Source organism: Lathyrus oleraceus, chromosome 4, assembly GCF_024323335.1.
Source record: "Lathyrus oleraceus cultivar Zhongwan6 chromosome 4, CAAS_Psat_ZW6_1.0, whole genome shotgun sequence".
In the NCBI taxonomy this organism is placed as follows: domain Eukaryota; kingdom Viridiplantae; phylum Streptophyta; class Magnoliopsida; order Fabales; family Fabaceae; genus Lathyrus; species Lathyrus oleraceus.
Window position 1 is genome coordinate 201,329,776 of NC_066582.1, and position 15,600 is coordinate 201,345,375.

Genomic DNA, 15,600 nt, shown 5'->3' on the forward strand with positions numbered 1-15,600 from the left:
GCGATCATTTGATGGGGACCTTAAGGAAATGCCCCGAGTGTATCTGTTCTGAATAGACGATCCAAAGCACTTAAAATTTACAGCAATTTTAAATGTTTATTAAGCATGTACCTGTAAAGCTCTTATGTTTCCTGATGCAATGTTTATCAAAAATTCGGACGTCATTTTTGCAAACAAAACAGTAAAAAGAAAATAACAACGGGGATTTTATTGATTGAATGGCCTCTGAATAGGCATTTACATCAGGAAGCAATCCCTGGAAAGAGGTAATTGCACAAAAGAAAAAAATAGAAATTAATCTGATGGCAATATGAAATGGATTTCTATCGGGTTCCAATCCTGCTATGACTCGCTCGTCTTCAAGATCCTCCAGATGATCGACTTTCTGAAAAGAGTGATTGGAATGTTTCCTACCTTTCGAAAGCTTCCAGTTATCGACACGAGATGAGATTTAGAACTACTCAGAACGCAGTCATTCGCTTAATCCCTAACTTTTTACTGGATCGCCCTTTTCGGGTTTTCAATCCATCGGGATACCCATTTTTGCCTGAGTTGCCCTTTCAGGTTTTCAACTTACCGGGTGTACAATCTTTTCATTTTTTAATCCCTAATTTTTCCCAAACCTTTTCATTTTCTTGGTTCGTCGGGAGGCCCATTTTTTGCCTGGACTATTCTTTTTATTGTCCAGCGGGTCTATTTTATGCGAAGTATTTTTTAACTACGTCTGAGTTCACAGGGGAAGTGAAGTTTTCACCATCCATAGTTGCAAGCATTAAGGCCCCACCATCGAAAACCTTGGTAACAATATAGGGTCCGTCATAGTTAGGAGTCCACTTGCCCCTGTGATCTGTTTGAGGAGGAAGGATCCTTTTCAATACCAAATCTCCAACTTGGAAATATCGAGGACGCACTCTCCGATCAAAGGCTCTCTTCATATGACTCTGATACAACTGCCCATGACAAATGGCTCCCATTCGCTTCTCTTCGATAAGACTCAACTCATTGAACCTTGTCCTAATCCATTCAGCTTCGTCTAACTTGACATCCAACAGGACTCTTAGAGAAGGAATCTCCACTTCAACAGGTAGGACTGCTTCCATGCCATACACAAGGGAGTAAGGGGTTGCCCCGGTCGATGTACGTACTGAAGTACGGTATCCATGCAAGGCGAAGGGTAGCATCTCATGCCAATCTCTGTACGTAATGACCATCTTCTGCACAATCTTCTTTATGTTCTTATTTGCTGCCTCAACAGCGTCGTTCATCTTAGGGCGATAAGGGGAAGAATTGTGATGCTGAATGTTGAAGTTCCGGCACAACTCCTTCACCATTTTGTTATTGAGATTAGAACCATTATCAGTAATGATTCTTTCGGGAATCCCATAACGACAAATGATTTCTTTCTTAATGAATCGGGCAAGCACATGTCTGGTGACATTCGCGAATGACACTGCTTCGACCCACTTGGTGAAATAGTCAATGGCAACAAGGATGAAGTGATACCCATTGGAGGCGGTCGACTCAATCTTTCCAATCATATCAATGCCCCACATAGCGAAAGGCCACGGCGAAGACATCACATTCAAAGGATTTGGCGGCACATGTACCTTATCAGCATAAATCTGGAATTTATGACACTTCCGAGCATATTTGAAACAATCAGACTCCATGGTCATCCAGTAATAACCTGCTCTCAACGATTTCTTAGCCATTGCATGTCCGCCGACATGAGTACCGAAGGAGCCTTCATGAATTTCCGGCATTAACATGTCTGCTTCGTGTCTATCCACGCATCTGAGCAAAACAATGTCGAAGTTCCTCTTATACAGAACATCGTCTTTGTTCAAGAAGAAACTGCCTGCCAATCTTCTCAAAGTCTTTCTATCATTGTTGGATGCCCCTGCGGGGTAGTCTTGATTCTTCAAAAAGTAATTGATGTCGTGGTACCAGGGCTTGTCATCAACTACCACTTCAGCAGCAAACACATACGCGGCCCTATCAAGGCGCATAACATCAATCTCGGGAACATGGTTCCACCAAATCACCTTGATCATGGAGGATAGAGTAGCAAGAGCATCTGCCATCTGGTTCTCGTCATGAGGTATATGATACATCTTTACTGTTGTGAAGAAAGTCAACAGTCTTCTCGTGTAGTCTCTGTAGGGGACCAGAGTAGGCTGTAGGGTGTTCCAATCACCATTTACTTGATTAATCACTAGAGCTGAATCTCCGAAGATGTCCAGAGTCTTGATTCTCAAATCAATGGCTTGCTCAATACCCAAGATACAAGCTTCATACTCAGCTTCATTATTGGTGCACTCAAAAGTCAGACGAGCGGTGAAAGGCATGTGGGCACCTTTCGGAGTAGTAATGACAACACCAATTCCACTTCCTCTGGCATTGGCAGCCCCATCAAACAGCAAAGTCCACTTTTCATCTAGATGAGGTCCCTCCTCAACAACTGGCTCTTCGCAGGCTTTCATCTTGAGGAACATGATGTCTTCATATGGAAAATCAAACTTCATCAGCTCATAATCTTCAACCAGCTATCGAGCAAGATAGCCTGACAGAATACTCCCCTTGATGGCTTTCTGGGAGAAATACTGGATGTCATACTCTGTCAGTAACAATTGCCAACGAGCAACCGTTCCGGTGAGAGCTGGCTTCTCGAATATATACTTGACTGGATCAATCTTGGAGATCAATAAGGTTGTGTGAGTCAGCATATACTGTCTCAATCGCTTAGCGGCCCATGCAAGTGCACAACATGTCTTTTCAAGCGTTGAGTATCTTGACTCGCAGTCTGTGAATTTCTTACTCAGGTAGTAAATGGCATGCTCTTTCATACCTGTCTCGTCGTGTTGACCGAGAACACAACCCATGGAATTGTCTAGTACTGTCAAGTACATAATCAGCGGTCTCCCTGGGACTAGAGGCATAAGGATATGGGGATTCTGCAAATACTCTTTTATCTTTTCAAAAGCCCTTTGGCAATCGTCATTCCACCTGATAGCCTAATATTTTCTTAGCAAGTTGAAAATTGGCTCACACGTGGCTGTTAGGTGAGAGATGAACCTTGCAATATAGTTCAACCTCCCTAAGAAACCACAGACTTGTTTCTCTGTTCTTGGCTCAGGCATTTCCTGTATCGCTTTTAGTTTGTCAGGATCCACCTCAATCCCTTTTTCACTAACAATAAAACCCAGCAGTTTTCCAGATCTCACCCCGAAAGTACACTTGTTCGGATTAAGCCTCAGCTTGAATTTTCTCAAACGCTCAAACAGTTTCTGCAGATTCACCAAATGTTCTTTTTCTGTCTGAGATTTGGCAATCATATCGTCAACATAAACCTCGATTTCATGATGAATCATATCATGGAAAAGAGCACCATCGCTCGTTGATATGTTGCCCCGGCATTTTTTAGACCAAACGGCATCACCTTGTAGCAGAAGGTGCCCCATGGGGTTATGAATGTCGTCTTCTCCATGTCTTATGGTGCCATCTTGATTTGATTATAGCTAGAAAATCCATCCATGAAGGAGAATATCGAGAACTGAGCTGTGTGATCCACCAAAACGTCAATGTGAGGTAATGGGAAATCATCCTTAGGGCTAGCTCTGTTTAGATCTCGGTAGTCGACACACATCCGTACCTTTCCATCCTTTTTAGGTATTGGAACGATGTTTGCAACCCATGGCGGATAATTGGTGACTGCTAGAGAACCTGCATCCAACTGTCTTTGCACTTCTTCCTTTATCTTGACAGCCATCTCTGGTTTTGTTCTTCTGAGCTTCTGCTTGACCGGAGGACAACCTTCTTTGAGAGGCAAGCGGTGTACCACGATGTCTGTGTCAAGCCCTGGCATGTCCTGATAAGACCAGGCGAAGATGTCAACATACTCTTGCAGCAATTCAATCAGCCTTTTCTTCACATTATCTTCCAAATCAGCCCATATCTTGATTTCTTTCTTGACGTCCTCGGTGCCAAGATTAATCACTTCAGTGGACTCTTGATGCGGTTGAATGAACCTTTCCTCTTGCCTTAATAGCCTGGCAAGTTCTTCAGGGAGTCCACAGTCTTCATCACCCTCTTCTTCAGCTTGAAAGATTGGATTTTCAAAGTCGAAGCGAGCCATAGAAGAACCGTTATCAATAGGATCCGGTGACGTGCCTCTGCATGAGCGATGGTATATGCTTATGAGTGTGAACAAGGAATGAAAGCTAAACAAATCATTGCCAAAATGTATTTTTTTTTTTAAAAAAACTGCAAAAATAGAAAGACAGTGAACAAAATATTTGAATGCAAAAAGACGTCCTTTATTTATTATAAAAATGCAGGTATTCGCAAAGATGAGCGCTACAATGAGTCATTACGCCCTGGGCGGAACGTAAGACTTAGACATGCATGAATAAACAAGAAAAATTACTCCTCCAGAAAAGTGACTTAGATAATCTCTTCAGAAGACCAATTATTGATGACTTCACCCGGGATCCTCGGACGTACCCAGTTATCGATGTCGCAATGATTATCCCCGTCTTCATCGTTGACCGCAGAGACCTGGCCATACTGAATGATGCCAGCGCTGGAGAAAGTAATCGGCCCCTGCCGAGTCTGAAGTGTTGAAGTTGTAGAAGTCGGGGCTGGCTGATACCCAATCCCGAATTTGTCTTCTTTCATTGGTAACTCCAACAGATGTCCCCAACCGTGGGCAACACCCGAATCTACCAAGGCTTGTGCCTGCTTGAAGGATGAGATAGAGGCACCTGCTTTAACCTCTTCCACCAGAGCTGCATCCTTAATCTGAACTGCCTCAAAGGCCTGACATAGGGTCTCATGAAATTCACCTTCTACATCTACATACTTGAATGTAGACAGGTTGCTGACCAGAATGTCCTCCTCACCACAGACGTTGATAACCCTTCCACTAACTGGGAATTTAATCTTCTGATGTAAAGTTGAAGAGACTGCCCCGGCATTGTGGATCCAAGGACGACCCAGTAGGCAACTATAGGAAGGACTGATATCCATCACATAGAAGACGGTGTTGAAGGTTTGTGATCCAATCTGAATTGGCAATTCTACCTCTCCGAACACCGACCTCTTGGAACCATCAAAGGCTCTCACAATAAGATCTGAAGGCTTCAGGACCAAACCCCCTACATCAAACCTTGACAGGGCTCTCTTGGGTAGCACATTGAGAGAGGAAACCGTATCCACCAGAACATGAGATAACACGGTGTCTCTGCATTCCATCGAGATGTGCAAAGCCTTGTTATGATTGCGTCCAGCTGGTGTTAAGTCAGAATCAGTAAAACCTAACCCGTTGCTTGCATGAACATTTGCAACGATCCCTTCCAGTTGGTTTACCGAGATCTCCTGAGGCACATATGCAGCATTTAGGACTTTCAGCAGTGCCTCCCTGTGCGCCTCCGAACACAATAGGAGTGAGACAATGGATATCTTGGACGGAGTATGAATCAACTGATCAACTACCTTGTAGTCTCTTTTCTTTATAATTCTCAAAATCTCGTCCACATCCTTCGCAAAAGTGGGCTCAGAACCAGCCTGGGGTGCAGAGGTCCCCTCACTCACAGCTTGCTTGCCTTTGGCTTTCGCCGCAGCATCAGCATTATCAGTTTGGGTAACGGGTGGTGAGAACAGCCTACCACTCCTGGTGAATCGCCCGATTCCACCAACATTGTCCACTTCGGGATCTTCAACTTCAAGTTCAGACTTCTGACCCTCTTCTACCTTCAGTGGCCATTCTACCCCATGATCGTGCGTGTATACACTCCCCCCGTAATGCCAAGGAATGGACATTTCGCTGGTGAAAGGTAAAGGACCAGGGGTTGTGATAATCATGGTGGACGGTTGCACTGGTGGCACCGGTTGCACTTCTGGTACATTGATCTGATTAGTTGGGTAGAAAATGGTGATAGTAGCAACATCATAGTCATACTCTGAAATCTCATTCATTAAAATGCAAGCATCGGCATCAAGTTCAATTACATCAGAATCAACCCCATTGGAAAGATTAACTACATCATCATGGATTACAAAATCAGTAGGAACAACATCTACGAATTCATCAGTAGCGTCTTCACACACCTCTCCCTCAACCCCTTCCACAGACTCTTGGACAGACAAATCTTCAACCTGGAGGGTACCTTCGTCGAGCAAGGCCTGGATACCCTGCTGTAGCTTCAAACAACCTCCACTATGAGTAGCACAATCCACACAACCCTTCCAACAACCGGGGAAAACATCGGCCTTCAACAAGTAGTCCTTGATATCCGACAACGGAGTCTTCAGCTTCAACATATCTTTGACGGGTCTGGCTTCCCCTTCCATCATATTAAGATTCGCACAACCATGTTGGGGCATGGGATTGTTGACGACATTCGGAGCCGGTGCAAGGTCAATGGCCTTCGAATCAATGAGGTCCTGAACTACGTGCTTAAAAGCTTTGCAGTTCTCAATATTGTGGCCAGGTGCCCTAGAGTGGATGCTACACCTAGCGTTGGCGTCATATCCCACTAGAAGCCTACCTACATGAAAGAGCCAGAGTGCGTAACTGCATAAGTTGTAGTTGTTGAAGACTAGAAAGCAACTGAGCGTACGACATTGGAAGAGTGTCGAAACGCCGGTCCATCATCTTTTGCCTCTGTTGATAGGCGGTTCGGTTACCCGGTTGTTGTTGCTGGTACTGAGTTTGCTGACGTTGTGGTTGTTGTTGTTGTAGTGGTGCTGCAGCCGTAAAGGTCACAGCCGCAACATACGATTGTTGATGATAGTTCTGAAAGTTATTCCTCCGGTTACCCCTGTTCTGATAAGAAGATAAGGCATTTGCATCCCCTTCTCTCCTCTTCTATCCCTAAATGAACGACTTCTTCACCCCTAATGAAGATCCACCTCCACTCTGGATCTTATATGTCTTCAAATAGTTCTCCACCCTCTCACCGATTGAGACTACATCAGCAAAGTTGGAGGCATTGCAACCCACCAGGCGCTTCAAGTAAGGTCCGGGCAGAGTGTTCATGAACATGTTAGCCATTTCCTTCTCCAATATAGGAGGTTGAACACGGGAAGCTGTCTCCCTCCAGCGTTGAGCGTATTCCCTGAAGCACTCATTGCTTTTAAGAGACAGATTCTGAAGTTGAGTTCTGTCCGGAGCCATGTCTGCATTATACTGATACTGCTTCACGAAAGCCTCAGCCAAATCCCTCCAGCAGCAAATGTGGGCTCTGTCCAGCCTCATATACCATTCCAGGGATGCCCTAGCTAGGCTATCCTGAAAAAAGTACATAAGCAACTTTTCATCGTCAGAGTATGCAACCATTTTACGGAAATAGGCTTGCACATGGGTCTTTGGGCAAGAGTTGCCACTGTATTTGTCAAATATCGGGACCATGAATTTCGGTGGCACCCTCACGCCTGGGACCAATCCCAAGTCAGCAATATCCACACCAAGAGCATTCTGCCCTTCCACAGCCTTCGGCCTTTCCTCTAGTCCTCTCAACATGGGGTCCATACCATGACTCATACCAAAGTCCTCCTGAAGTAGGGGGAATTGATCGTCCTGATCATCATGCGTGGGTTGTTGATCGGAGTTGACATGTAGGATCGGGGTAGGCCCCGGTCCACTGGGTCCGTTAACCTCTCCAGCTGGAGGATCCGTCAACGTCTCTGGTTGAGTAGTGGCGGGATTCCTCCGCATCATCTGTCTGAGCTCTTGTTGTCCCTAAGCCACCCCTTGAATCACATCCATGAATTGGGTCATGCAGATCTTCATCTCGGCGAGCTCTTCTTGAAATTGATCCATGATCTTCTGTTGATTCTGCCTTGTTGCGTAACGGTGCGGACGATACTCAGCAATTCTGCCTGAAACGGGAACTAGAATGAGAAATCCTCTTCAAGAACACCTGTAATGATGCAAGAATGATATGTGTATGATGTGTATGATGCGTATGCTATGTTTTATCATTTCTCAGGTATTCAAGAGTCTCGTCCACCTTTGAAAAATGGCAACCTGCACCCGTAAGCCGAACATACACAACAAAGAAGCAACATACGCTGGACGGCAAGCAAACGTGAAACATCAATAATCTCCTCCGTAAACATAAGAAATAAGATTCACCCAAACATGGTTCAAGCAAAGATTCAGTTCATCGGTGTAGAACAAGGAATCCCATCCAACAATCCTGGAGGTGATTCTCAAAATAAACAACAAGACAAACTAGGGAAGTCGTCCTTCAGGAATGAGAGTCTTCAAATACTGGCACTGATCCACCAACCGGTCACACTCTGAACACTCGGGTAGAGGGGTGAGCTTCTCTTTCAGTTGCACCCTGAGTTCAACAACTTCCTCTAGGAAATGAGACGCACGGATGTCACTTCCTCTGAGCTGGCTCTCTACTGCATACCTCAAATCTGCCTCTTTCTTCAACTGAGTATCTTTGTCCTTGAGCTGCCTTTCCAAGTCTCGTATTTTCTTTTTGTAATTGGCTTCTGCTTTTTGTAATCTCTAGCGTTAATGGTGTTCTTCATCGAACATTGTTTCTATCTCATCATAGGACCTCTTTTTGTTTCCTGATCTACCAGAACTTTCATCTTGCGCTCCTTTGAGTTTATCAGCCAAATTCAGCCTATCAGCTTTTGCTTTGTAAAGCTCCATTCGGATCTCTTGTTCATTTTCTTTCAACTGGCAATTCTCCATTAAGGCTTGTTTGTAATACTCAGCAGGCACACTCTCGGAAAGGATCAAAGGCGGTTGCTCCTGTAATGGTTCCATCCGGTCATATGGTAGCAACAAAGTCCCAACTCTTTCCTTGACCCACTCAGTGTAAGCAGACATAGCAATTGCAAACTTCCTCCCTAAAACAGATCCATCTTTTATACCAATATTCTCCCAAGGTTTTCCCACTTGCTCCAATCTTGCTGGATCGCTTCGTTTCTCAAAGTACACATTTTCAGCTATCTCGACATCTTGCGGCCTTTCATTCATGACAAAACCCAACTGACGGAGAGAAAGAACCGGGTTGTAGTTGATGCAACCCCTAGTTCCTATGAGTGGAACATTGTGAAACTCTCCACAACTCATAATGACGTTGCACACATTAATCCTATAAGCTTGCCACTTGATATTATAAGATGTGAGCGACATGATCCTCTGAGTTCATTTGTGAGTATTCTGAGTATCCACAAACTGTCCATTGGTTGGTAGAAAAGACATGAACCACTTGAGTAGCAACGGGAGACAACACCTGATAGCTCCACACTTACCATGCCTGCTGTGTATCGCATAATAGGTGTCGGCTAACAAGGTAGGCACCGGGTTTCCTCCAATGAAAATAGTGATTGCTGCCAGGTCCACGAAACTAGGCATACTAGGGAACATAACAACTCCATAAATCATGACAGCCAACTGAGCGTTGAAAGTTTCCCAATTTCCTTTCTTTGCTTCTTCCTTAGCCATCCTTACCAAGAACTTCAAGGATAAGCCCACAACATCACCGCTAGGTTTCCAATTATCGCTCACTTCCTTGATGCTCAAGTAAAGAGCCTTAGCGGCAACTTTGAAATCCACCTCCCTTGGCACATCCAGGAAAGGTACTCGATTTTTGATTCTGACATTCATAAGGATGGAATACTCTTCAAGAGTGGGAGCTAGCTGGTAGTCCTGAAAAGTAAAGCAACAAAGCTCCGGATCATAGAACTGTAAGAGAGTCTGCAGAGGTACCGGATCAACCACCATCTTCAACAATGCCAAGATATCCCCATACTGATCATTAAAAATTTTCTGATTACGGTCGGTCACGAGATTACCCAATTCTTCCAAAGATGTCAACGGCTCACGGTAAAAGCTGTAGGCGCAAGTCTTCCTCTTCAACTCTAGAATGGCAGCCATCTCTCGGTGTGAACAGACTCCTGAATAAACCTGAAAAAATGATATGCATATGCGGGTTAACCCCCTTTTTTATTTTTTAAATAAACATGCTATGATGCAAAATGATGAAACAATGGCTGGTTGTATATTGCAAGGCACAGGATCAGAACTTCAGCATGAATTCGGAACTGGGAACCATAGAACACGGTCATTGACTTAGAACCCATACTTCAGAACCAACGGTCACCAACAAGAACCAAACAAAAGTCACAAAAAGGGCACAGTCACCATCAGTTCCTATAAATGATTCATTCTCGCCCCACTCACGGGCGTAATCTAGGCCAGGGTAAGGTCAAGAGAAACGCAGGATAAACAATCCTTTCAAGAATATCATCATATGCATACCAGGTGTATGCAACGATAATACCCCCTCAGAATCTGAACTGCTCATGATACCATGTTCCGCTAAGTGGCGCCATACCACCCGCTTCTCATGAATCACTCTATTCCTAGGTGTCCTAAAGTTCACTCATAGCCTGTGTATTGGGCCTTTTACCTCTTGTGATTCCCACCCAACAATGAAACAGATGCACAACCAGTACAATATGCATGAGATAGTAAAGCGCACATAGGATGCAATGCAAGCAGATAAATATGCAAAGCAATAAATAAATAACACACAATAGACAATAAACAAACAAACGCTAGGAAAGGCCAACTAGGGAAAATACAGTCCCCGGCAGAGTCGCCAGCTGTCGCAGCCTAAAAAATATAGTATGCGGAAAAAACAACCGGCGAAGAAGAAATGACAGAAAAGTCGCCACCGTGCGTTATTTATCCCAAAGGAGGGAAAGGAAACGCTCGAAGTAAACCTGGAAAAAGGAAAGGAAAAGACAAGGTCTCGCAACCAAATCTTGGGTTCGGGAGCCGATTATGCGAAGGGAAGGTATTAGCACCCCTACGCATCCGTAGTACTCTACAGGATCCAGTCTTGTTGTTCTTGTCTAAAGGGTGTGGGTTTATCTAATGTACTATTTACTAAAAGAGGGGTCAAAAGAAAATGACTCGCACGGATGTCGCATCCACTGCACACGTATCTCATCTGAATATGAGAATCAGAGTCTTCGTAGCTCGGCTACCTATGGGTTAAAGAGGAGTGTGCACGCTAACACATCGCGTCTTATGCCTACGTATCTCATCTGGAACGAGAATCATAGCAAGCCGTAGTTCTGCTAACTAGGGGTTAAGGGTTGTGTTTTTTAGATGAACGACGTTACTACGCAATCTACCGGATGCTCGACCTTTGGAGACTTACTCGCCTGTAGTAGAAGGAGTTAATATGTTCTTAGGGGAAGAAAAATCATTGAGTTTGTTCTGTTTTAGGAATGCTCATGCAAAAAGGAAGTCCTAGGAGAAGGAACCGTGCTACCTTAATTGACATGCAAACGAGAGACTATACGACGCCTAGCAATCCTATGGGGAGACGATCACACTATACAAAACAAACATGCATAAAGTAAACAGCCTAACAAGGGGGCTCAAACATACATGGGTAGGGCTTTAGTCAAGAGGGGTCATATAAACCTCGACAAACAAGCCATGGAAAGGTAATCAAATGGGCTCTTAACCTCAGACATTGAACGTCAGGGTGAGCAGATCAAAAGGGTAATGAGGATAAGACCTCATAGCTCTTAAACCTGGACAGGGTGAGCTCATGACAAAAAGTGGGGATTCAGAAAGGTGGAACCCTCTCCTACTGACCGACCGGAAAAAAAGATCTTGGGGTTTTGTTCTGATGCATCGACACGTAGTGTGAGCATAGAGAACGACACACTGAATAAAGGGGGATTGACTACTAATACCTTTTATCCGTCAATTTCCTCTTCATGGAGGTCTTTAGCACTGGTGCCTTTTCTTGGAGGTCTTTGGGCACAAAAGTAAACACACAAAAACATTTCCTCCTATCGAGGTCGTCCACCTAAGAAAGCGGTAAAATTGCTGGGAAGATAAAAGGATCAAGAGATCTACCACACGGATAAAAATCTGAATTAACAGCAACTAAAGAAATAAGAAACCCAAAGATCTCTCAAGCTGACACCATCAATGAAAGCAAGTCAATACAGGTAATCGGAATAAATCTCCAAATGGTATCCCACAAATAAAGTGGAATGCCAAGCGAGCTATCTCTTCAAGAGTCATGTGAGCCCTCACAAAAACTCAACAAACACGTTAGAATGACAAGATGGGGTGCAATCAAGGGTTGCACCAAAGAAACATAACAACAACAGTGTCAGGTAAATAGTGCACGGATGCACTAGAAAGCATGTCATAACGAACACAACACAGATTGGAGAGAAAACAGAAAAAAAGCTACTGTCGCGATCGCTACTGCTTCGCTTAGCGAAGGCTTAGTGAAGCTTCGCTGCAGGTTCGCCTAGCGAAGGTGCTAGCGAATGCCTGCGGGTTTTGGATTCTCTATTGATAACAGTACGATTTCAGAAACCCCAAACCCTATGGTATCCATCTCAGAAATTCAGTGATCAAACATTCAAGGCATTGCTCTTATACATTCATGCATATTTAAACCCTCACGCAAAACCTAACGATACCCACTCTTCCAAATTTACTCATAATGCCTCATACATTTAGAAACTTCAAATTGTGAGCATAAAGTAGTGAAAATAGGGAAAACCTGACTGGAGAGATCGAAAGAAATTGAATTGCATTGTTGGTTTGCAGAACAATCTTAGGGTTTATATGAGAGGGAATTGGTTCTTTGCAAATGAGTTCCCTTCAGTCTCTGGAAGCTGCTCTGAATTCTGTTAGCTCTTCTCTCTTTTCTCTCTCTTAGGGTTAGGTCAGCCTATTTTCTTTTGGAAGTCTAGAATTTATAACCTGATTTTCGTGGCTTTGTGGGCTCAAATGAGAGAGGTCCAAGTCCAAGATTTTTCTGTTATATTTTTAAAACGCGTGCGCTTCGCCTAGCGAAGAATTTGCTCGCCTAGCGAGCATGACAGTTCAGATTCGCTAAGCGAACCATGCTGCTCGCCTAGCGAGCATGACATCTCAGGCACAGACTTTTGCTCCTTCGAGATTAGCGTTTTGACTGATGAATAAACCCCATTTGAACATGTTGGAAGTAACTCAAGTCATTCCCTTGTGTTGACCGACCACCCAGATAGAACCCACAAAGTGACTTGGATGTTGTTCAAGCTTCTTGGATCTGATTCTGATTGATATGATGCAATGCAATATGAAATGTTAAATGACCTAAAAATGAATGCATGAATGAGGGGGGGCAAATTTGAGGTGCTACACCACTACAACAAAACTATCCAAAAAGGATACTTCGGATAAAAATCTGGACTCAGACAGGGAAATCCACAAAGGACTTAGCTGAGGAAGAAACAACGAGATATTACCGGCTACTGGGTAATAAACTCAAAGAGAGACATGCTATCAAAACACCGGTATAAGGGTGAGAGAACAACACGGTCAGGGAGGAATAATATCTAAGAACGGTATAAGGGTGAGATATATCAATCATCCGAAACATCCGAGGAGGACCCAAAAGGGATATCTCGACTCAAGAAAAATCTGACTCCACAGGGGAAAAAAAGTCATAATAGGGAGCAGAAGGAACACCTGGGATACCGGTTACTGGGTATATAATAGGTGACTAACGAGACGTGAATTGGGGAATATATCCAAAACACTCATCATCCAAAAGGAGGGCTGAAAAAGGAAACTCGATTTATAGGATGGGTATTTGATTCCACAAGGAAATACGAATCTTACTCAATTGGGGAAGAATAAAGACTTCGACTGAAGAGCGCATGAGATGTATTATCTATTACCGTCATAATGTAGATAACATACTCGCATGGAGGATTATCCATAACCAGTTACTGGGTTAATAAAGGATAAGTCTACCGAAAAGAGAGGACATCGGACACCATCATACACACGATTATACCAAAATATATCATCATTAGTGAGAGACATAAGCCTCGTAGACCACCGTAGACATCCTTTGTTCTCCTTGAAGGCAAGTGTCTGAGGCAAGTGAAAAATAAACCACTTGTACAACAGAGGCAAACAGCACACAGTGGTACCACCACCCTTTGCATTCCTCATATGCAAAGAGAAATAAGTGTCACCCAACAGAGTCGGAACTGGATTAAGAGTAGAGAAAATCCTAATAGCGTTCACATCCACAAAATTGTCGATGTTGGGGAATAACACTAGCCCATAGATAAGAAGTACAAATATGGATTCAAAGGCGTCCTCACTCATGGCCTTCCCAAACAAAGTAGCTTGAGCGATGAGAAAATCAGATAGGAGACCTTGAATTCCACCTTTGGTAGTCATATGAGCAACCATCTCAGATACATATATGTGGAGCATGTCAGCAATCTCTTAGGAAGAAGGAATCCTCTCCGAAGCACTGAACGGCAACTGATCCAAGATAGGTATACCCACAAGATAGGCATACTCCTCAAGTGTAGACAAAAGCTGGAAATCCGGAAAAGTGAAGCAACGATACAGAGGATCATAGAACTGCACTAGCACACTCATCAGACCTTCATCCACCTGAGTAGCAAGAAATGACAGAAGCTTCCCATGGTGAACTTTGAACTCCAAGGGATATAATACATAAGATGTCAAACTCCTTAACTCTTTCAAGTCGGGTTGTCTGAAACTGTACTTCTTCGTAGTCCTTCTTTGCTGATCCATGTCTGAAAATTTGCGAATAGACCTCTTAAGTTCCTTGAAAATTTTCTCATTGTTGATGATATTGATGCAAATGAATGCATGGATGCAACAATCACACTCAAGGATCAAGCAAGTCACGCCACACAAAGGTCACGGGATGGCTCAAGTCATCCTCAATATCAATCATCCATTTTGGTGGATTATGGTTTTCACCTTATCAACACCCAAGATCCATTGATATTGAGGATATACGAGAACGGATCAACTATGAATCAAGGGTTTGTTGCAAGTCACGAGCATGGAGTCTCGGTTAAGAACCACCTAAAGGGAATGTACTATGGTTAAACCTGACAATCATGTCCTAACAGAGGTTCCCATAGTCATCATCTCATCTTTCGGATATTATCGGATAAAACGACTACTCGTATTCCAAAAATATTCTCAAGAGAGACTCTTATGAGCGTAGTATCGCGTAACAATCGAATCAAATCTTACACTTGAACGATCTTTGCACTACGTCCTAAAATAGGCCAAGATGGGCTAGGTAATCTAAGGTCCTTGGCTTCTAAAGTATATATTGGAAAGAGTAATGCCTAACAACGACTACTCGTGTGACATTATTGATCCCAACAAGACCTCCACCAAGTGAATGGGCTTGCAAGTCAACTTGCTAAGGAATAACTCCACACAAGTCAACAAGACTATGCCATTCTCCTATCATAAGTGCACTCGAGTTCGGGTATAGAACTCATCTCACAAGAGACCATCAAGCACACAAGCAATTGATATATCAAGCAATTCATACATTACAAACAATACAGTCATCCCAAATTTGCACAAAAATTATGTCAGAAATAACTATAAACGTACAATACAACAAAGGCAAAAAGAAGGCTAAACCCACTAGGAAGTTTGATTTATCCCCAGCAGAGTCGCCACTTTTTTGTAGTGGGGTATTCGTTACCTTATGATTTATTGACTAAATCAAAAGTAAGCAT